Source organism: Crinia signifera, unplaced genomic scaffold (assembly GCF_055691185.1).
Source record: "Crinia signifera unplaced genomic scaffold, ASM5569118v1 HAP2_SCAFFOLD_84, whole genome shotgun sequence".
In the NCBI taxonomy this organism is placed as follows: domain Eukaryota; kingdom Metazoa; phylum Chordata; class Amphibia; order Anura; family Myobatrachidae; genus Crinia; species Crinia signifera.
Window position 1 is genome coordinate 167,696 of NW_028142752.1, and position 24,014 is coordinate 191,709.

Below are 24,014 nucleotides of genomic sequence, written 5' to 3' on the forward strand. Positions count from 1 at the left end.
CAGGCACTGTGCTTTGGGGGTGATAGTTCCTGACAGCTCCTCAAGACTGGCTGCTGCAGAGCACATACCCGGGGACCTGCTCAGTTTGTAAAACTGAGTAACGGGTCCACAGTTAAGGGTCTAATATGTGCTGTAGCATGTATTAGCAATCACTGGGGCAGGAACTGATAAGGATGACTTGTGTTGTCTGTATAGTACTGCATTTATGTGTGTTACGATGTAAGACACATTATTAATAAATATGCATGTATGTCATGAACATATTATCGCGCCTCCTTCTTCTTTTTTTTCAGGTAGACCTTCTCCACGAATGAATTGTGATGTCAACTTCTTACCCAGCTACGTCTCTGGACTACTGTGACATCATTTTTACTACAGCATATTCCAAACGTCAAATTGCAGGAGCAGCTACCCACAACAGGTAAGCAGGCGCGATAATATCTTCCTGGCATACATGCATATTTATCAAATATGTATGGTCTTCCTTAAATTATGTTTAAAGTTTGATGAATTGAGGTCCTTATATTATTTTATGCAGACAGCGAGCCAAATCAGGGCTGATATCAGTGCAGGAGATAGTAGTGATATTGTCTGCATTGCTTTTTTATTGAATGTCAGTAATACTTTTTTTCTACTAAAGTAGGTGAAAATAATAATTTTCACCTACTTTGGTAAAAAAAATAAGTGATAATTTATAGGCCCCATATACCACTTTTACTCCGCTGTACCCTTTCACATTTGATTGGGGTATGAAAACCGCAACCGGCGAATAGCTTGTTATGTACGCGGCTATGTGCCTGGAGGGTAAAAGCTGGAACCTGTGAATGAAATGTTCCCACCTTGGCAAGGTGCTTGGGGGTAAAGCCGGAACCGACGGATGAGATGTTCTGGCCGCGGCGAGGTGTTTTTGGAATTCAAAGCTGGAACCGACGCATAAGATGTTCTGGACGCGACGGGATGCTTCTGGGAGTGAAAGCCGGAACCGACGCAGAAAATGTTCTGGCCACGGTGTAATGGTTGGGGGATGAAAGCCAAAAACAGTATGAGATGTTCCAGCCACTGTGAGGTACTTATTTTCTATAAAAGTAAGTGAAAATTATAATTTTCACCTACATTGGTAGAAATGAAGTGATAATATATAGGCCCCATATATCACTTTCACACCATTGTACCCTATCACACTTGATTGGGATGTGGAAACTGGATCCGGCGAATAACTTGTCCATATGCAGCTATGTGCCTGGAGGGTGAAAGCTGGAACCTGTGAATGAAATGTCACCGCCTTGGCAAGGTGCTTTTGTGGGTGAAACCTGGAACCGGCACAAGAAATGTTCCGGCGTGATGGTTGGGCAGTGAAAGCCGGAACCGGCGCATGAGATGAACCGACTGCTGCAAGGTACTTATTTTCTACAAAAGTAGGTGAAAATTGTTATTTTCACCTACTTTGGTAAAAAAAAAAGTGATAATTTTTAGGCCCCATATACCACTTTCACACCTCTGTACCCTTTTACATTCGATTGGGGTGTGAAAACTGGAACCTGGGAATAACTTGTACGCAGCTATGTGCCTGGAGGGTAAAATCTGGAACCTGTGATGAAATGTTCCTGACTTAGCAAGGTGCTTGGGGGTTGAAGCCGGAACCGACGGATGAGATGTTCTGGCCGTGACGAGGTGCTTTTGGAAGTGAAAGCTGGAACCGACGCATGAGATGTTCTGGCCGCGGCAAGGTGTTTTTGGAACTGAAAGCTGGAACCGACGCATGAGATGTTCTGGACGCGACGGGATGCTTCTGGGAGTGAAAGCCGGTACCGACGCAGAAAATGTTCTGGCCACGGCGTAATGGTTGGGGGATGAAAGCCAAAAACAGTATGAGATGTTCCAGCCACTGTGAGGTACTTATTTTCTATAAAAGTAAGTGAAAATTATCATTTTCACCTACATTGGTAGAAATGAAGTGATAATATATAGGCCCCATATATCACTTTCACATTATTGTACCCTATCACACTTGATTGGGATGTGGAAACTGGATCCGGCGAATAACTTGTCCATATGCAGCTATGTGCCTGGAGGGTGAAAGCTGGAACCTGTGAATGAAATGTCACCGCCTTGGCAAGGTGCTTTTGTGGGTGAAACCTGGAACCGGCACAAGAAATGTTCCGGCGTGATGGTTGGGCAGTGAAAGCCAGAACCGGCGCATGAGATGTACCGACTGCTGCAAGGTACTTATTTTCTACAAAAGTAGGTGAAAATTGTTATTTTCACCTGCTTTGGTAAAAGAAAAGTTATAATTTTTAGACCCCATATACCACTTTCACACCGCTGTACCCTTTCACATTCGATTGGGGTGTGAAAACCGGAATCTGGGAATAACTTGTACGCAGCTATGTGCCTGGTGGGTAAAATCTAGAACCTGTGATGAAATGTTCCTGACTTAGCAAGGTGCTTGGGGGTTGAAGCCGGAACCGACGGATGAGATGTTCTGGCCGTGACGGGATGCTTTTGGAAGTGAAAGCTGGAACCGACGCATGAGATGTTCTGGCCGCGACGGTATGCTTTTGGGAGTAAAAGCCGGAACCGACGCATGAGATGTTCTGGCACGCGACGAGGTGCTTTTGGGAGTGAATGCCGAAACCGACGCAAGGAATGTTCCGGTCGCGGCGTGTGAGTTACTTATTTTCTACAAAAGTAGGTAAAAATTGTTATTTCCACCTACTTTGGTAAAAAAAATGTGATCATTTATAGGCCCCATATACCACTTTCACACCGCTGTACCCTTTCACATTAGATTGGGGTGTGACAGCCGGAAAGCGACGCATGAGATGTTTTGGCCGTGACGAGGATCTTTTGGGAGTGAAAGCCGGAACCGACGCATGAGATGTTCTGGCCTGCGACGAGGTGCTTTTGGGAGTGAAAGCCGGAACCGGTGCAGGAAATGTTATAACACTTGATTGGGGTGTGAAAACTGGATCTGGCGAATAACTTGTCCATATGCAGCTATGTGCCTGGAGGGTAAAAGCTGGAACCTGTGAATGAAATGTTCCCACCTTGGCAAGGTGCTTGGGAGGGGTTGAAGCCTGAACCGACGTATGAGATATTCTGGCTGCGACGAGGTGCTTTTGGGGGTGAAAGTTGGAACCGGCGCAATAAATGTTCTGGCCGCGGCGTGGTGTTTGGGGGTGAAAGCCGGAAGCGGCGCATGAAATGTTCCGGACGCGTTGAGGTGCTTTGGAGAGGTGCCAGATCCGGAGCATGAGATTGTCATGCTTTTGCGATGGGCTTGAAGGCGGGTGAAAGCCTAAACTGGCGCATGAGATGTTCCAGGCACTGTGAGGTGCTTTGGGGGGTGATAGTCCCTGACAGCTCCTCAAGACTGGCTGCTGCAGAGCACATACCCGGGGACCTGCTCAGTTTGTAAAACTGAGTAACGGGTCCACAGTTAAGGGTCTAATATGTGCTGTAGCATGTATTTGCAATCACTGGGGCAGGAACTGATAAGGATGACTTGTGTTGTCTGTATAGTACTGCATTTATGTGTGTTACGATGTAAGACACATTATTAATAAATATGCATGTATGTCATGAACATATTATCGCGCCTCCTTCTTCTTTTTTTCAGGTAGACCTTCTCCACGAATGAATTGTGATGTCAACTACTTACCCAGCTACGTCTCTGGACTACTGTGACATCATTTTTACTACAGCATATTCCAAATGTCAAATTGCAGGAGCAGCTACCCACAACAGGTAAGCAGGCGCGATAATATCTTCCTGGCATACATGTATATTTATCAAATATGTATGGTCTTCCTTAAATTATGTTTAAAGTTTGATGAATTGAGGTCCTTATATTATTTTATGCAGAGAGCGAGCCAAATCAGGGCTGATATCAGTGCGGGAGATAGCAGTGATATTGTCTGCATTGCTTTTTTATTGAATGTCAGTAATACTTTTTTCTACTAAAGTAGGTGAAAATAATAATTTTCACCTACTTTGGTAAAAAAAAAAAAGTGATAATTTATAGGCCCCATATACCACTTTCACACCGCTGTACCCTTTCACATTTGATTGGGGTGTGAAAACCGGAACCGGCGAATAGCTTGTTATGTACGCGGCTATGTGCCTGGAGGGTAAAAGCTGGAACCTGTGAATGAAATGTTCCCACCTTGGCAAGGTGCTTGGGGGGTAAAGCCGGAACCGGCGGATGAGATGTTCTGGCCTGCGACGAGATGCTTTTGGGAATGAAAGCTGGAACCGACGCAGAAAATGTTCCGGCTGCGGCGTGATGGTTGGGGGGTGAAAGCCAAAAACGGAGCATGAGATGTTTTGGCCGCTTTGACGTACTTATTTTCTACAAAAGTAAGTGAAAATGATCAATTTCACCTACTTTGGTAGAAATGAAGTGATAATATATAGTCCCCATAAACCACTTTCACACCACTGTACCCTATCACACTTGATTGGGATGTGAAAACTGGATCTGGCAAATAACTTGTCCATATGCAGCTATGTGCCTGGAGGGTGAAAGCTGGAACCTGTAAATGAAATGTCACCGCCTTGGCAAGGTGCTTTTGTGGGTGAAACTCTGGAACCGGCACAAGAAATGTTCCGGCGTGATGGTTGGACAGTGAAAGCCGGAACCGGCGCATGAGATGTACCGACTGCTGCAAGGTACTTATTTTCTACAAAAGTAGGTGAAAATTGTTATTTTCACCTCCTTTGGTAAAAAAAAGTGATAATTTTTAGACCCCATATACCACTTTCACACCGCTGTACCCTTTCACATTCGATTGGGGTGTGAAAACCGGAATCTGGGAATAACTTGTACGCAGCTATGTGCCTGGAGGGTAAAATCTGGAACCTGTGATGAAATGTTCCTGACTTAGCAAGGTGCTTGGGGGTTGAAGCCGGAACCGACGGATGAGATGTTCTGGCTGTGAACGAGGTGCTTTTGGAAGTGAAAGCTGGAACCAACGCATGAGATGTTCTGGCCGCGACGGGATGCTTTTGGGAGTGAAAGCCAGAACCGACGCATGAGATGTTCTGGACGCGACGGGATGCTTTTGGGAGTGAAAGCCGGAACCGACGCATAAGATGTTCTGGCCTGCGACGAGATGCTTTTGGGAATGAAAGCTGGAACCGACGCAGAAAATGTTCCGGCTGCGGCGTGATGGTTGGGGGGTGAAAGCCAAAAACGGAGCATGAGATGTTTCGGCCGCTGTGTGGTACTTGTTTTCTACAAAAGTAATTGAAAATGATAAATTTCACCTACTTTGGTAGAAATTAAGTGATAATATATAGTCCCCATAAACCACTTTCACACCACTGTACCCTATCACACTTGATTGGGATGTGAAAACTGGATCCGGCAAATAACTTGTCCATATGCAGCTATGTGCCTGGAGGGTGAAAGCTGGAACCTGTGAATAAAATGGTACTGCCTTGGCAAGGTGCTTTTGTGGGTGAAACCTGGAACCGGTGAAAGGAATGTTCCAGTAGCGGCGTGGTGGTTTGGCGGTGAAAGCCAAAACCGGCGCATGAGATGTACCGGCTGCTGTGAGGTACTTATTTTCTACAAAAGTAGGTGAAAATTGTTATTTCCACCTTCTTTGGTAAAAAAAATGTGATCATTTATAGGCCCCATATATTACTTTCACACCGCTGTACCCTTTCACATTCGATTGGGGTGTGAAAATCGGAACCTGGGAATAATTTGTTCCGTACACGGCTATGTGCCTGGAGGGTAAAAGCTGGAACCTGTGAATGAAATGTTCCCGACTTGGCAAGGTGCTTGGGGGGTTAAGCCAGAACCGACGGATGAGATGTTCTGGCCATGACAAGGTGCTTTTAGGAGTGAAAGCCAGAACCGACGCATGAGATGTTCTGGACGCGACGGGATGCTTTTGGGAGTGAAAGCCGGAACCGACGCAGAAAATGTTCCGGCCACGGCGTAATGGTTGAGGGGTGAAAGCCAAAAACGGAGCATGAGATGTTCCGGCCGCTGTGACGTTCTTATTTTCTACAAAAGTAAGTGAAAATTATCATTTTCACCTACATTGGCAGAAATGAAGTGATAATATATAGGCCCCATATATCACTTTCACACCATTGTACCCTATCACACTTGATTGGGATGTGGAAACTGGATCCGGCAAATAACTTGTCCATACAGTATGCAGCTATGTGCCTGGAGGGTAAAAGCTGGAACCTGTGAATGAAATGTTCCCGACTTGGCAAGGTGCTTGGGGGGTTAAGCCAGAACCGACGGATGAGATGTTCTGGCCATGACAAGGTGCTTTTAGGAGTGAAAGCCATAACCGACGCATGAGATGTTCTGGACGCGACGGGATGCTTTTGGGAGTGAAAGCCGGAACCGACGCAGAAAATGTTCCGGCCACGGCGTAATGGTTGAGGGGTGAAAGCCAAAAACGGAGCATGAGATGTTCCGGCCGCTGTGACGTTCTTATTTTCTACAAAAGTAAGTGAAAATTATCATTTTCACCTACATTGGCAGAAATGAAGTGATAATATATAGGCCCCATATATCACTTTCACACCATTGTACCCTATCACACTTGATTGGGATGTGGAAACTGGATCCGGCGAATAACTTGTCCATACAGTATGCAGCTATGTGCCTGGAGGGTGAAAGCTGGAACCTGTGAATGAAATGTCACCGCCTTGGAAAGGTGCTTGGGGGTAAAGCCGGAACCGACGGATGAGATGTTCTGGCCGCGGCGAGGTGTTTTTGGAATTCAAAGCTGGAACCGACGCATAAGATGTTCTGGACGCGACGGGATGCTTCTGGGAGTGAAAGCCGGAACCGACGCAGAAAATGTTCTGGCCACGGTGTAATGGTTGGGGGATGAAAGCCAAAAACAGTATGAGATGTTCCAGCCACTGTGAGGTACTTATTTTCTATAAAAGTAAGTGAAAATTATAATTTTCACCTACATTGGTAGAAATGAAGTGATAATATATAGGCCCCATATATCACTTTCACACCATTGTACCCTATCACACTTGATTGGGATGTGGAAACTGGATCCGGCGAATAACTTGTCCATATGCAGCTATGTGCCTGGTGGGTGAAAGCTGGAACCTGTGAATGAAATGTCACCGCCTTGGCAAGGTGCTTTTGTGGGTGAAACCTGGAACCGGCACAAGAAATGTTCCGGCGTGATGGTTGGGCAGTGAAAGCCGGAACCGGCGCATGAGATGAACCGACTGCTGCAAGGTACTTATTTTCTACAAAAGTAGGTGAAAATTGTTATTTTCACCTACTTTGGTAAAAAAAAAAGTGATAATTTGTAGGCCCCATATACCACTTTCACACCTCTGTACCCTTTCACATTCGATTGGGGTGTGAAAACTGGAACCTGGGAATAACTTGTACGCAGCTATGTGCCTGGAGGGTAAAATCTGGAACCTGTGATGAAATGTTCCTGACTTAGCAAGGTGCTTGGGGGTTGAAGCCGGAACCGACGGATGAGATGTTCTGGCCGTGACGAGGTGCTTTTGGAAGTGAAAGCTGGAACCGACGCATGAGATGTTCTGGCCGCGGCAAGGTGTTTTTGGAACTGAAAGCTGGAACCGACGCATGAGATGTTCTGGACGCGACGGGATGCTTCTGGGAGTGAAAGCCGGTACCGACGCAGAAAATGTTCTGGCCACGGCGTAATGGTTGGGGGATGAAAGCCAAAAACAGTATGAGATGTTCCAGCCACTGTGAGGTACTTATTTTCTATAAAAGTAAGTGAAAATTATCATTTTCACCTACATTGGTAGAAATGAAGTGATAATATATAGGCCCCATATATCACTTTCACATTATTGTACCCTATCACACTTGATTGGGATGTGGAAACTGGATCCGGCGAATAACTTGTCCATATGCAGCTATGTGCCTGGAGGGTGAAAGCTGGAACCTGTGAATAAAATGTCACCGCCTTGGCAAGGTGCTTTTGTGGGTGAAACCTGGAACCGGCACAAGAAATGTTCCGGCGTGATGGTTGGGCAGTGAAAGCCAGAACCGGCGCATGAGATGTACCGACTGCTGCAAGGTACTTATTTTCTACAAAAGTAGGTGAAAATTGTTATTTTCACCTGCTTTGGTAAAAGAAAAGTTATAATTTTTAGACCCCATATACCACTTTCACACCGCTGTACCCTTTCACATTCGATTGGGGTGTGAAAACCGGAATCTGGGAATAACTTGTACGCAGCTATGTGCCTGGTGGGTAAAATCTAGAACCTGTGATGAAATGTTCCTGACTTAGCAAGGTGCTTGGGGGTTGAAGCCGGAACCGACGGATGAGATGTTCTGGCCGTGACGGGATGCTTTTGGAAGTGAAAGCTGGAACCGACGCATGAGATGTTCTGGCCGCGACGGTATGCTTTTGGGAGTAAAAGCCGGAACCGACGCATGAGATGTTCTGGCACGCGACGAGGTGCTTTTGGGAGTGAATGCCGGAACCGACGCAAGGAATGTTCCGGTCGCGGCGTGTGAGTTACTTATTTTCTACAAAAGTAGGTAAAAATTGTTATTTCCACCTACTTTGGTAAAAAAAATGTGATCATTTATAGGCCCCATATACCACTTTCACACCGCTGTACCCTTTCACATTAGATTGGGGTGTGACAGCCGGAAACCGACGCATGAGATGTTTTGGCCGTGACGAGGATCTTTTGGGAGTGAAAGCCGGAACCGACGCATGAGATGTTCTGGCCTGCGACGAGGTGCTTTTGGGAGTGAAAGCCGGAACCGGTGCAGGAAATGTTATAACACTTGATTGGGGTGTGAAAACTGGATCTGGCGAATAACTTGTCCATATGCAGCTATGTGCCTGGAGGGTAAAAGCTGGAACCTGTGAATGAAATGTTCCCACCTTGGCAAGGTGCTTGGGAGGGGTTGAAGCCTGAACCGACGTATGAGATATTCTGGCTGCGACGAGGTGCTTTTGGGGGTGAAAGTTGGAACCGGCGCAATAAATGTTCTGGCCGCGGCGTGGTGTTTGGGGGTGAAAGCCGGAAGCGGCGCATGAAATGTTCCGGACGCGTTGAGGTGCTTTGGAGAGGTGCCAGATCCGGAGCATGAGATTGTCATGCTTTTGCGATGGGCTTGAAGGCGGGTGAAAGCCTAAACTGGCGCATGAGATGTTCCAGGCACTGTGAGGTGCTTTGGGGGGTGATAGTCCCTGACAGCTCCTCAAGACTGGCTGCTGCAGAGCACATACCCGGGGACCTGCTCAGTTTGTAAAACTGAGTAACGGGTCCACAGTTAAGGGTCTAATATGTGCTGTAGCATGTATTTGCAATCACTGGGGCAGGAACTGATAAGGATGACTTGTGTTGTCTGTATAGTACTGCATTTATGTGTGTTACGATGTAAGACACATTATTAATAAATATGCATGTATGTCATGAACATATTATCGCGCCTCCTTCTTCTTTTTTTCAGGTAGACCTTCTCCACGAATGAATTGTGATGTCAACTACTTACCCAGCTACGTCTCTGGACTACTGTGACATCATTTTTACTACAGCATATTCCAAATGTCAAATTGCAGGAGCAGCTACCCACAACAGGTAAGCAGGCGCGATAATATCTTCCTGGCATACATGTATATTTATCAAATATGTATGGTCTTCCTTAAATTATGTTTAAAGTTTGATGAATTGAGGTCCTTATATTATTTTATGCAGAGAGCGAGCCAAATCAGGGCTGATATCAGTGCGGGAGATAGCAGTGATATTGTCTGCATTGCTTTTTTATTGAATGTCAGTAATACTTTTTTCTACTAAAGTAGGTGAAAATAATAATTTTCACCTACTTTGGTAAAAAAAAAAAAGTGATAATTTATAGGCCCCATATACCACTTTCACACCGCTGTACCCTTTCACATTTGATTGGGGTGTGAAAACCGGAACCGGCGAATAGCTTGTTATGTACGCGGCTATGTGCCTGGAGGGTAAAAGCTGGAACCTGTGAATGAAATGTTCCCACCTTGGCAAGGTGCTTGGGGGGTAAAGCCGGAACCGGCGGATGAGATGTTCTGGCCTGCGACGAGATGCTTTTGGGAATGAAAGCTGGAACCGACGCAGAAAATGTTCCGGCTGCGGCGTGATGGTTGGGGGGTGAAAGCCAAAAACGGAGCATGAGATGTTTTGGCCGCTTTGACGTACTTATTTTCTACAAAAGTAAGTGAAAATGATCAATTTCACCTACTTTGGTAGAAATGAAGTGATAATATATAGTCCCCATAAACCACTTTCACACCACTGTACCCTATCACACTTGATTGGGATGTGAAAACTGGATCCGGCAAATAACTTGTCCATATGCAGCTATGTGCCTGGAGGGTGAAAGCTGGAACCTGTGAATGAAATGTCAACGCCTTGGCAAGGTGCTTTTGTGGGTGAAACTCTGGAACCGGCACAAGAAATGTTCCGGCGTGATGGTTGGGCAGTGAAAGCCGGAACCGGCGCATGAGATGTACCGACTGCTGCAAGGTACTTATTTTCTACAAAAGTAGGTGAAAATTGTTATTTTCACCTCCTTTGGTAAAAAAAAGTGATAATTTTTAGACCCCATATACCACTTTCACACCGCTGTACCCTTTCACATTCGATTGGGGTGTGAAAACCGGAATCTGGGAATAACTTTTACGCAGCTATGTGCCTGGAGGGTAAAATCTGGAACCTGTGATGAAATGTTCCTGACTTAGCAAGGTGCTTGGGGGTTGAAGCCGGAACCGACGGATGAGATGTTCTGGCCGTGACGAGGTGCTTTTGGAAGTGAAAGCTGGAACCAACGCATGAGATGTTCTGGCCGCGACGGGATGCTTTTGGGAGTGAAAGCCAGAACCGACGCATGAGATGTTCTGGACGCGACGGGATGCTTTTGGGAGTGAAAGCCGGAACCGACGCATAAGATGTTCTGGCCTGCGACGGGATGCTTTTGGGAATGAAAGCTGGAACCGACGCAGAAAATGTTCCGGCTGCGGCATGATGGTTGGGGGGTGAAAGCCAAAAACGGAGCATGAGATGTTTCGGCCACTGTGTGGTACTTATTTTCTACAAAAGTAAGTGAAAATGATAAATTTCACCTACTTTGATAGAAATGAAGTGATAATATATAGTCCCCATAAACCACTTTCACACCACTGTACCCTATCACACTTGATTGGGATGTGAAAACTGAATCCGGCAAATAACTTGTCCATATGCAGCTATGTGCCTGGAGGGTGAAAGCTGGAACCTGTGAATGAAATGGTACTGCCTTGGCAAGGTGCTTTTGTGGGTGAAACCTGGAACCGGTGAAAGGAATGTTCCAGTAGCGGCGTGGTGGTTTGGCGGTGAAAGCCGAAACCGGCGCATGAGATGTACCGGCTGCTGTGAGGTACTTATTTTCTACAAAAGTAGGTGAAAATTGTTATTTCCACCTTCTTTGGTAAAAAAAATGTGATCATTTATAGGCCCCATATATTACTTTCACACCGCTGTACCCTTTCACATTCGATTGGGGTGTGAAAATCGGAACCTGGGAATAATTTGTTCCGTACACGGCTATGTGCCTGGAGGGTAAAAGCTGGAACCTGTGAATGAAATGTTCCGACTTGGCAAGGTGCTTGGGGGGTTAAGCCAGAACCGACGGATGAGATGTTCTGGCCACGTCGAGGTGCTTTTAGGAGTGAAAGCCAGAACCGACGCATGAGATGTTCTGGACTCGACGGGATGCTTTTGGGAGTGAACGCCGGAACCGATGCAGAAAATGTTCCGGCCACGGCGTAATGGTTGAGGGGTGAAAGCCAAAAACGGAGCATGAGATGTTCCGGCAGCTGTGATGTTCTTATTTTCTACAAAAGTAAGTGAAAATTATCATTTTCACCTACATTGGCAGAAATGAAGTGATAATATATAGGCCCCATATATCACTTTCACACCATTGTACCCTATCACACTTGATTGGGATGTGGAAACTGGATCCGGCGAATAACTTGTCCATACAGTATGCAGCTATGTGCCTGGAGGGTGAAAGCTGGAACCTGTGAATGAAATGTCACCGCCTTGGCAAGGTGCTTGGGGGTAAAGCCGGAACGACGGATGAGATGTTCTGGCCGCGGCGAGGTGTTTTTGGATCTGAAAGCTGGAACCGACGCATGAGATGTTCTGGACGCGACGGGATGCTTCTGGGAGTGAAAGCCGGAACCGACGCAGAAAATGTTCTGGCCACGGCGTAATGGTTGGGGGATGAAAGCCAAAAACAGTATGAGATGTTCCAGCCACTGTGAGGTACTTATTTTCTATAAAAGTAAGTGAAAATTATCATTTTCACCTACATTGGTAGAAATGAAGTGATAATATATAGGCCCCATATATCACTTTCACACCAATGTACCCTATCACACTTGATTGGGATGTGGAAACTGGATCCGGCGAATAACTTGTCCATATGCAGCTATGTGCCTGGAGGGTGAAAGCTGGAACCTGTGAATGAAATGTCACCGCCTTGGCAAGGTGCTTTTGTGGGTGAAACCTGGAACCGGCACAAGAAATGTTCCGGCGTGATGGTTGGGCAGTGAAAGCCAGAACCGGCGCATGAGATGTACCGACTGCTGCAAGGTACTTATTTTCTACAAAAGTAGGTGAAAATTGTTATTTTCACCTGCTTTGGTAAAAGAAAAGTGATAATTTTTAGACCCCATATACCACTTTCACACCGCTGTACCCTTTCACATTCGATTGGGGTGTGAAAACCGGAATCTGGGAATAACTTGTACGCAGCTATGTGCCTGGAGGGTAAAATCTGGAACCTGTGATGAAATGTTCCTGACTTAGCAAGGTGCTTGGGGGTTGAAGCCGGAACCGACGGATGAGATGTTCTGGCCGTGACGAGGTGCTTTTGGAAGTGAGAGCTGGAACCGACACATGAGATGTTCTGGCCGCGACGGTATACTTTTGGGAGTGAAAGCCGGAACCGACTCATGAGATGTTCTGGCACGCGACAAGGTGCTTTTGGGAGTAAACGCCGGAACCGACGCAAGGAATGTTCCGGTCGCGGCGTGTGAGTTACTTATTTTCTACAAAAGTAGGTGAAAATTGTTATTTCCACCTACTTTGGTAAAAAAAATGTGATCATTTATAGGCCCCATATACCACTTTCACACCGCTGTACCCTTTCACATTAGATTAAGGTGTGAAAGCCGGAAACCGACGCATGAGATGTTTTGGCCGTGACGAGGATCTTTTGGGAGTGAAAGCCGGAACCGACGCATGAGATGTTCTGGCCTGCGACGAGGTGCTTTTGGGAGTGAAAGCCGGAACCGGTGCAGGAAATGTTATAACACTTGATTGGGGTGTGAAAACTGGATCTGGCGAATAACTTGTCCATATGCAGCTTTGTGCCTGGAGGGTAAAAGCTGGAACCTGTGAATGAAATGTTCCCACCTTGGCAAGGTGCTTGGGAGGGGTTGAAGCCTGAACCGACGTATGAGATATTCTGGCTGCGACGAGGTGCTTTTGGGGGTGAAAGTTGGAACCGGCGCAATAAATGTTGTTGCCGCGGCGTGGTGTTTGGGGGTGAAAGCCGGAAGCGGCGCATGAAATGTTCCGGACGCGTTGAGGTGCTTTGGAGAGGTGCCAGATCCGGAGCATGAGATTGTCATGCTTTTGCGATGGGCTTGAAGGCGGGTGAAAGCCTAAACTGGCGCATGAGATGTTCCAGGCACTGTGAGGTGCTTTGGGGGGTGATAGTCCCTGACAGCTCCTCAAGACTGGCTGCTGCAGAGCACATACCCGGGGACCTGCTCAGTTTGTAAAACTGAGTAACGGGTCCACAGTTAAGGGTCTAATATGTGCTGTAGCATGTATTTGCAATCACTGGGGCAGGAACTGATAAGGATGACTTGTGTTGTCTGTATAGTACTGCATTTATGTGTGTTACGATGTAAGACACATTATTAATAAATATGCATGTATGTCATGAACATATTATCGCGCCTCCTTTTTTTTTTTTCAGGTAGACCTTCTCCACGAATGAATTGTGATGTCAACTACTTACCCAGCTACGTCTCTGGACTACTGTGACATCATTTTTACTACAGCATATTCCAAACGTCAAATTGCAGGAGCAGCTACCCACAACAGGTAAGCAGGCGCGATAATATCTTCCTGGCATACATGTATATTTATCAAATATGTATGGTCTTCCTTAAATTATGTTTAAAGTTTGATGAATTAAGGTCCTTATATTATTTTATGCAGACAGCGAGCCAAATCAGGGCTGATATCAGTGCGGGAGATAGCAGTGATATTGTCTGCATTGCTTTTTTATTGAATGTCAGTAATACTTTTTTCTACTAAAGTAGGTGAAAATAATAATTTTCACCTACTTTGGTAAAAAAAAAAAGTGATAATTTATAGGCCCCATATACCACTTTCACACCGCTGTACCCTTTAACATTTGATTGGGGTGTGAAAACCGGAACCGGCGAATAGCTTGTTATGTACGCGGCTATGTGCCTGGAGGGTAAAAGCTGGAACCTGTGAATGAAATGTTCCCACCTTGGCAAGGTGCTTGGGGGGTAAAGCCGGAACCGACGTATGAGATGTTCTGGCCACGACGAGGTGCTTTTGGGAGTGAAAGCCAGAACCGACGCATGAGATGTTCTGGCCTGCGACGAGATGCTTTTGGGAATGAAAGCTGGAACCGACGCAGAAAATGTTCCGGCTGCGGCGTGATGGTTGGGGGGTGAAAGCCAAAAACGGAGCATGAGATGTTTCGGCCGCTGTGACGTACTTATTTTCTACAAAAGTAAGTGAAAATTATCAATTTCACCTACTTTGGTAGAAATGAAGTGATAATATATAGTCCCCATAAACCACTTTCACACCACTGTACGCTATCACACTTGATTGGGATGTGAAAACTGGATCCGGCAAATAACTTGTCCATATGCAGCTATGTGCCTGGAGGGTGAAAGCTGGTACATGTGAATGAAATGGTACTGCCTTGGCAAGGTGCTTTTGTGGGTGAAACCTGGAACCGGTGAAAGGAATGTTCCAGTAGCGGCGTGGTGGTTTGGCGGTGAAAGCCGAAACCGGCGCATGAGATGTACCGGCTGCTCTGAGGTACTTATTTTCTACAAAAGTAGGTGAAAATTGTTATTTCCACCTTCTTTGGTAAAAAAAAAAGTGATAATTTATAGGCCCCATATATTATTTTCACACCGCTGTACCCTTTCACATTCGATTGGGGTGTGAAAACCGGAATCTGGGAATAATTTGTTCCGTACACGGCTATGTGCCTGGAGGGTAAAAGCTGGAACCTGTGAATGAAATGTTCCCGACTTGGCAAGGTGCTTGGGGGGTTAAGCCGGAACCGACGGATGAGATGTTCTGGCCACGACAAGGTGCTTTTAGGAGTGAAAGCCAGAACCGACGCATGAGATGTTCTGGACGCGTCGGGATGCTTTTGGGAGTGAAAGCCGGAACCGACGCAGAAAATGTTCCGGCCACGGCATAATGGTTGAGGGGTGAAAGCCAAAAACGGAGCATGAGATGTTCCGGCTGCTGTGACGTACTTATTTTCTACAAAAGTAAGTGAAAATGATCATTTTCACCTACATTGGCAGAAATGAAGTGATAATATATAGGCCCCATATATCACTTTCACACCATTGTACCCTATCACACTTGATTGGGATGTGAAAACTGGATCCGGCGAATAACTTGTCCATACAGTATGCAGCTATGTGCCTGGAGGGTGAAAGCTGGAACCTGTGAATGAAATGTCAGCGCCTTGGCAAGGTGCTTGGGGGTAAAGCCGGAACCGACGGATGAGATGTTCTGGCCGTGGCGATGTGTTTTTGGAATTGAAAGCTGGAACCGACGCATGAGATGTTCTGGACGCGACGGGATTCTTCTGGGAGTGAAAGCCGGAACCGACGCAGAAAATGTTCTGGCCACGGCGTAATGGTTGGGGGATGAAAGCCAAAAACAGTATGAGATGTTACAGCCACTGTGAGCTACTTATTTTCTATAAAAGTAAGTGAAAATTATCATTTTCACCTACGTTGGTAGAAATGAAGTGATAATATATAGGCCCCATATATCACTTTCACACCATTGTACCCTATCACACTTGATTGGGATGTGGAAACTGGATCCGGCGAATAACTTGTCCATATGCAGCTATGTGCCTGGAGGGTGAAAGCTGGAACCTGTGAATGAAATGTCACCGCCTTGGCAAGGTGCTTTTGTGGGTGAAACCTGGAACCGGCACAAGAAATGTTCCGGCGTGATGGTTGGCCAGTGGAAGCCGGAACCGGCGCATGAGATGTACCGACTGCTGCTAGGTACTTATTTTCTACAAAAGTAGGTGAAAATTGTTATTTTCACCTCCTTTGGTAAAAGAAAAGTGATAATTTTTAGACCCCATATACCACTTTCACACCGCTGTACCCTTTCACATTTGATTGGGGTGTGAAAACCGGAATCTGGGAATAACTTGTACGCAGCTATGTGCCTGGAGGGTAAAATCTGGAACCTGTGATGAAATGTTCCTGACTTAGCAAGGTGCTTGGGGGTTGAAGCCGGATCCGACGGATGAGATGTTCTGGCCGTGACGAGGTGCTTTTGGAAGTGAAAGCTGGAACCGACGCATGAGATGTTCTGGCCGCGACGGTATGCTTTTGGGAGTGAAAGCCGGAACCGACGCATGAGATGTTCTGGCACGCGACGAGGTGCTTTTGGGAGTGAAAGCCGGAACCGATGCAAGGAGTGTTCCGGTCGCGGCGTGTGAGTTACTTATTTTCTACAAAAGTAGGTGAAAATTGTTATTTCCACCTACTTTGGTAAAAAAAATGTGATCATTTATAGGCCCCATATACCACTTTCACACCGCTGTACCCTTTCACATTAGATTGGGGTGTGAAAGCCGGAAACCGACGCATGAGATGTTTTGGCCGTGACGAGGATCTTTTGGGAGTGAAAGCCGGAACCGACGCATGAGATGTTCTGGCCCGCAACGAGGTGCTTTTGGGAGTGAAAGCCGGAACCGGTGCAGGAAATGTTATAACACTTGATTGGGGTGTGAAAACTGGATCTGGCGAATAACTTGTTCATATGCAGCTATGTGCCTGGAGGGTAAAAGCTGGAACCTGTGAATGAAATGTTCCCACCTTGGCAAGGTGCTTGGGAGGGGTTGAAGCCTGAACCGACGTATGAGATATTCTGGCTGCGACGAGGTGCTTTTGGGGGTGAAAGTTGGAACCGGCGCAATAAATGTTCTGGCCGCGGCGTGGTGTTTGGGGGTGAAAGCCGGAAGCGGTGCATGAAATGTTCCGGACGCGTTGAGGTGCTTTGGAGAGGTGCCAGATCCGGAGCATGAGATTGTCATGCTTTTGCGATGGGCTTGAAGGCGGGTGAATGCCTAAACTGGCGCATGAGATGTTCCAGGCACTGTGAGGTGCTTTGGGGGGTGATAGTGCCTAACAGCTCCTCAAGACTGGCTGCTGCAGAGCACATACCCGGGGACCTGCTCAGTTTGAAAAACTGAGTAACGGGTCCACAGTTAAGGGTCTAATATGTGCTGTAGCATGTATTTGCATTCACTGGGGCAGGAACTGATAAGGATGACTTGTGTTGTCTGTATAGTACTGCATTTATGTGTGTTACGATGTAAGACACATTATTAATAAATATGCATGTATGTCATGAACATATTATCGCGCCTCCTTTTTTTTTTTTTCAGGTAGACCTTCTCCACGAATGAATTGTGATGTCAACTACTTACCCAGCTACGTCTCTGGACTACTGTGACATCATTTTTACTACAGCATATTCCAAACGTCAAATTGCAGGAGCAGCTACCCACAACAGGTAAGCAGGCGCGATAATATCTTCCTGGCATACATGTATATTTATCAAATATGTATGGTCTTCCTTAAATTATGTTTAAAGTTTGATGAATTAAGGTCCTTATATTATTTTATGCAGACAGCGAGCCAAATCAGGGCTGATATCAGTGCGGGAGATAGCGGTGATATTGTCTGCATTGCTTTTTTATTGAATGTCAGTAATACTTTTTTCTACTAAAGTAGGTGAAAATAATAATTTTCACCTACTTTGGTAAAAAAAAAAAGTGATCATTTATAGGCCCCATATACCACTTTCACACCGCTGTACCCTTTCACATTTGAGTGGGGTGTGAAAACCGGAACCGGCGAATAGCTTGTTATGTACGCGGCTATGTGCCTGGAGGGTAAAAGCTGGAACCTGTGAATGAAATGTTCCCACCTTGGCAAGGTGCTTGGGGGGTAAAGCCGGAACCGACGGATGAGATGTTCTGGCCACGACGAGGTGCTTTTGGGAGTGAAAGCCAGAACCGACGCATGAGATGTTCTGGCCTGCGACGAGATGCTTTTGGGAATGAAAGCTGGAACCGACGCAGAAAATGTTCCGGCTGCGGCGTGATGGTTGGGGGGTGAAAGCCAAAAACGGAGCATGAGATGTTTCGGCCGCTGTGACATACTTATTTTCTACAAAAGTAAGTGAAAATGATCAATTTCACCTACTTTGGTAGAAATGAAGTGATAATATATAGTCCCCATAAACCACTTTCACACCACTGTACCCTATCACACTTGATTGGGATGTGAAAACTGGATCCGGCAAATAACTTGTCCATATGCAGCTATGTGCCTGGAGGGTGAAAGCTGGAATCTGTGAATGAAATGTCACCGCCTTGGCAAGGTGCTTTTGTGGGTGAAACCTGGAACCGGCACAAGAAATGTTCCGGCGTGATGGTTGGGCATTGAAAGCCGGAACCGGCGCATGAGATGTACCGACAGCTGCAAGGTACTTATTTTCTACAAAAGTAGGTGAAAATTGTTATTTTCACCTCCTTTGGTAAAAAATAGTGATAATTTTTAGACCCCATATACCACTTTCACACCGCTGTACCCTTTCACATTCGATTGGGGTGTGAAAACCGGAATCTGGGAATAACTTGTACGCAGCTATGTGCCTGGAGGGTAAAATCTGGAACCTGTGATGAAATGTTCCTGACTTAGCAAGGTGCTTGGGGGTTGAAGCCGGAACCGACGGATAAGATGTTCTGGACGTGACGAGGTGCTTTTGGAAGTGAAAGCTGGAACCAACGCATGAGATGTTCTGGCCGCGACGGGATGCTTTTGGGAGTGAAAGCCAGAACCGACGCATGAGATGTTCTGGACGCGACGGGATGCTTTTGGGAGTGAAAGCCGGAACCGACACATAAGATGTTCTGGCCTGCGACGAGATGCTTTTGGGAATGAAAGCTGGAACCGACGCAGAAAATGTTCCGGCTGCGGCGTGATGGTTGGGGGGTGAAAGCCAAAAACGGAGCATGAGATGTTTCGGCCGCTGTGTGGTACTTATTTTCTACAAAAGTAAGTGAAAATGATCAATTTCACCTACTTTGGTAGAAATGAAGTGATAATATATAGTCCCCATAAACCACTTTCACACCACTGTACCCTATCACACTTGATTGGGATGTGAAAACTGGATCCGGCAAATAACTTGTCCATATGCAGCTATGTGCCTGGAGGGTGAAAGCTGGAACCTGTGAATGAAATGGTACTGCCTTGGCAAGGTGCTTTTGTGGGTGAAACCTGGAACCGGTGAAAGGAATGTTCCAGTAGCGGCATGGTGGTTTGGCGGTGAAAGCCGAAACCGGCGCATCAGATGTACCGGCTGCTGTGAGGTACTTATTTTCTACAAAAGTAGGTGAAAATTGTTATTTCCACCTTTTTTGGTAAAAAAAATGTGATCATTTATAGGCCCCATATATTACTTTCACACCGCTGTAACCTTTCACATTCGATTGGGGTGTGAAAATCGGAAACCTGGGAATAATTTGTTCCGTACATGGCTATGTGCCTGGAGGGTAAAAGCTGGAACCTGTGAATGAAATGTTTCCGACTTGGCAAGGTGCTTGGTGGGTTAAGCCAGAACCGACGGATGAGATGTTCTGGCCAAGACGAGGTGCTTTTAGGAGTGAAAGCCAGAACCGACGCATGAGATGTTCTGGACGCGACGGGATGCTTTTGGGAGTTAAAGACGGAACCGACGCAGAAAATGTTCCGGCCACGGCGTAATGGTTGAGGGGTGAAAGCCAAAAACGGAGCATTAGATGTTCCGGCCGCTGTGACGTTCTTATTTTCTACAAAAGTAAGTGAAAATTATCATTTTCACCTACATTGGCAGAAATGAAGTGATAATATATAGGCCCCATATATCACTTTCACACCATTGTACCCTATCACACTTGATTGGGATGTGGAAACTGGATCCGGCGAATAACTTGTCCATACAGTATGCAGCTATGTGCCTGGAGGGTGAAAGCTGGAACCTGTGAATGAAATGTCACCGCCTTGGCAAGGTGCTTTTGTGGGTGAAACCTGGAACCGGCACAAGAAATGTTCCGGCGTGATGGTTGGGCAGTGAAAGCCAGAACCGGCGCATGAGATGTACCGACTGCTGCAAGGTACTTATTTTCTACAAAAGTAGGTGAAAATTGTTATTTTCACCTGCTTTGGTAAAAGAAAAGTGATAATTTTTAGACCCCATATACCACTTTCACACCGCTGTACCCTTTCACATTCGATTGGGGTGTGAAAACCGGAATCTGGGAATAACTTGTACGCAGCTATGTGCCTGGAGGGTAAAATCTGGAACCTGTGATGAAATGTTCCTGACTTAGCAAGGCGCTTGGGGGTTGAAGCCGGAACCGACGGATGAGATGTTCTGGCCGTGACGAGGTGCTTTTGGAAGTGAAAGCTGGAACCGACGCATGAGATGTTCTGGCCGCGACGGTATGCTTTTGGGAGTGAAAGCTGGAACCGACGCATGAGATGTTCTGGCACGCGACGAGGTGCTTTTGGGAGTGAAAGCCGGAACCGACGCAAGGAATGTTCCGGTCGCGGCGTGTGAGTTACTTATTTTCTTCAAAAGTAGGTAAAAATTGTTATTTCCACCTACTTTGGTAAAAAAAATGTGATCATTTATAGGCCCCATATACCACTTTCACACCGCTGTACCCTTTCACATTAGATTAAGGTGTGAAAGCCGGAAACCGACGCATGAGATGTTTTGGCCGTGACGAGGATCTTTTGGGAGTGAAAGCCGGAACCGACGCATGAGATGTTCTGGCCTGCGACGAGGTGCTTTTGGGAGTGAAAGCCGGAACCGGTGCAGGAAATGTTATAACACTTGATTGGGGTGTGAAAACTGGATCTGGCGAATAACTTGTCCATATGCAGCTATGTGCCTGGAGGGTAAAAGCTGGAACCTGTGAATGAAATGTTCCCACCTTGGCAAGGTGCTTGGGAGGGGTTGAAGCCTGAACCGACGTATGAGATATTCTGGCTGCGACGAGGTGCTTTTGGGGGTGAAAGTTGGAACCGGCGCAATAAATGTTGTTGCCGCGGCGTGGTGTTTGGGGGTGAAAGCCGGAAGCGGCGCATGAAATGTTCCGGACGCGTTGAGGTGCTTTGGAGAGGTGCCAGATCCGGAGCATGAGATTTTCATGCTTTTGCGATGGGCTTGAAGGCGGGTGAAAGCCTAAACTGGCGCATGAGATGTTCCAGGCACTGTGAGGTGCTTTGGGGGGTGATAGTCCCTGACAGCTCCTCAAGACTGGCTGCTGCAGAGCACATACCCGGGGACCTGCTCAGTTTGTAAAACTGAGTAACGGGTCCACAGTTAAGGGTCTAATATGTGCTGTAGCATGTATTTGCAATCACTGGGGCAGGAACTGATAAGGATGACTTGTGTTGTCTGTATAGTACTGCATTTATGTGTGTTACGATGTAAGACACATTATTAATAAATATGCATGTATGTCATGAACATATTATCGCGCCTCCTTTTTTTTTTTTTCAGGTAGACCTTCTCCACGAATGAATTGTGATGTCAACTACTTACCCAGCTACGTCTCTGGACTACTGTGACATCATTTTTACTACAGCATATTCCAAACGTCAAATTGCAGGAGCAGCTACCCACAACAGGTAAGCAGGCGCGATAATATCTTCCTGGCATACATGTATATTTATCAAATATGTATGGTCTTCCTTAAATTATGTTTAAAGTTTGATGAATTGAGGTCCTTATATTATTTTATGCAGACAGCGAGCCAAATCAGGGCTGATATCAGTGCGGGAGATAGCAGTGATATTGTCTGCATTGCTTTTTTATTGAATGTCAGTAATACTTTTTTCTACTAAAGTAGGTGAAAATAATAATTTTCACCTACTTTGGTAAAAAAAAAAAGTGATAATTTATAGGCCCCATATACCACTTTCACACCGCTGTACCCTTTAACATTTGATTGGGGTGTGAAAACCGGAACCGGCGAATAGCTTGTTATGTACGCGGCTATGTGCCTGTAGGGTAAAAGCTGGAACCTGTGAATGAAATGTTCCCACCTTGGCAAGGTGCTTGGGGGGTAAAGCCGGAACCGACGTATGAGATGTTCTGGCCTGCGACGAGATGCTTTTGGGAATGAAAGCTGGAACCGACGCAGAAAATGTTCCGGCTGCGGCGTGATGGTTGGGGGGTGAAAGCCAAAAATAGAGCATGAGATGTTTCGGCCGCTGTGACGTACTTATTTTCTACAAAAGTAATTGAAAATGATCAATTTCACCTACTTTGGTAGAAATTAAGTGATAATATATAGTCCCCATAAACCACTTTCACACCACTGTACCCTATCACACTTGATTGGGATGTGAAAACTGGATCCGGCAAATAACTTGTCCATATGCAGCTATGTGCCTGGAGGGTGAAAGCTGGAACCTGTGAATGAAATGTCACCGCCTTGGCAAGGTGCTTTTGTGGGTGAAACCTGGAACCGGCATAAGAAATGTTCCAAGGTGATGGTTGGGCAGTGAAAGCCGGAACCGGCGCATGAGATGTACCGACTGCTGCAAGGTAATTATTTTCTACAAAAGTAGGTGAAAATTGTTATTTTCACCTCCTTTGGTAAAAAAAAGTGATAATTTTTAGACCCCATATACCACTTTCACACCGCTGTACCCTTTCACATTCGATTGGGGTGTGAAAACCGGAATCTGGGAATAACTTGTACGCAGCTATGTGCCTGGAGGGTAAAATCTGGAACCTGTGATGAAATGTTCCTGACTTAGCAAGGTGCTTGGGGGTTGAAGCCGGAACCGACGGATGAGATGTTCTGGCCGTGACGAGGTGCTTTTGGAAGTGAAAGCTGGAACCAACGCATGAGATGTTCTGGCTGCGACGGGATGCTTTTGGGAGTGAAAGCCAGAACTGACGCATGAGATGTTCTGGACGCGACGGGATGCTTTTGGGAGTGAAAGCCGGAACCGACGCATAAGATGTTCTGGCCTGCGACGAGATGCTTTTGGGAATGAAAGCTGGAACCGACGCAGAAAATGTTCCGGCTGCGGCGTGATGGTTGGGGGGTGAAAGCCAAAAACGGAGCATGAGATGTTTCGGCCGCTGTGTGGTACTTATTTTCTACAAAAGTAGGTGAAAATGATAAATGTCACCTACTTTGGTAGAAATGAAGTGATAATATATAGTCCCCATAAACCACTTTCACACCACTGTACCCTATCACACTTGATTGGGATGTGAAAACTGGATCCGGCAAATAACTTGTCCATATGCAGCTATGTGCCTGGAGGGTGAAAGCTGGAACCTGTGAATGAAATGGTACTGCCTTGGCAAGGTGCTTTTGTGGGTGAAACCTGGAACCGGTGAAAGGAATGTTCCAGTAGCGGCGTGGTGGTTTGGCGGTGAAAGCCGAAACCGGCGCATGAGATGTACCGGCTGCTGTGAGGTACTTATTTTCTACAAAAGTAGGTGATAATTGTTATTTCCACCTTCTTTGGTAAAAAAAATGTGATCATTTCTAGGCCCCATATATTACTTTCACACCGCTGTACCCTTTCACATTCGATTGGGGTGTGAAAATCGGAACCTGG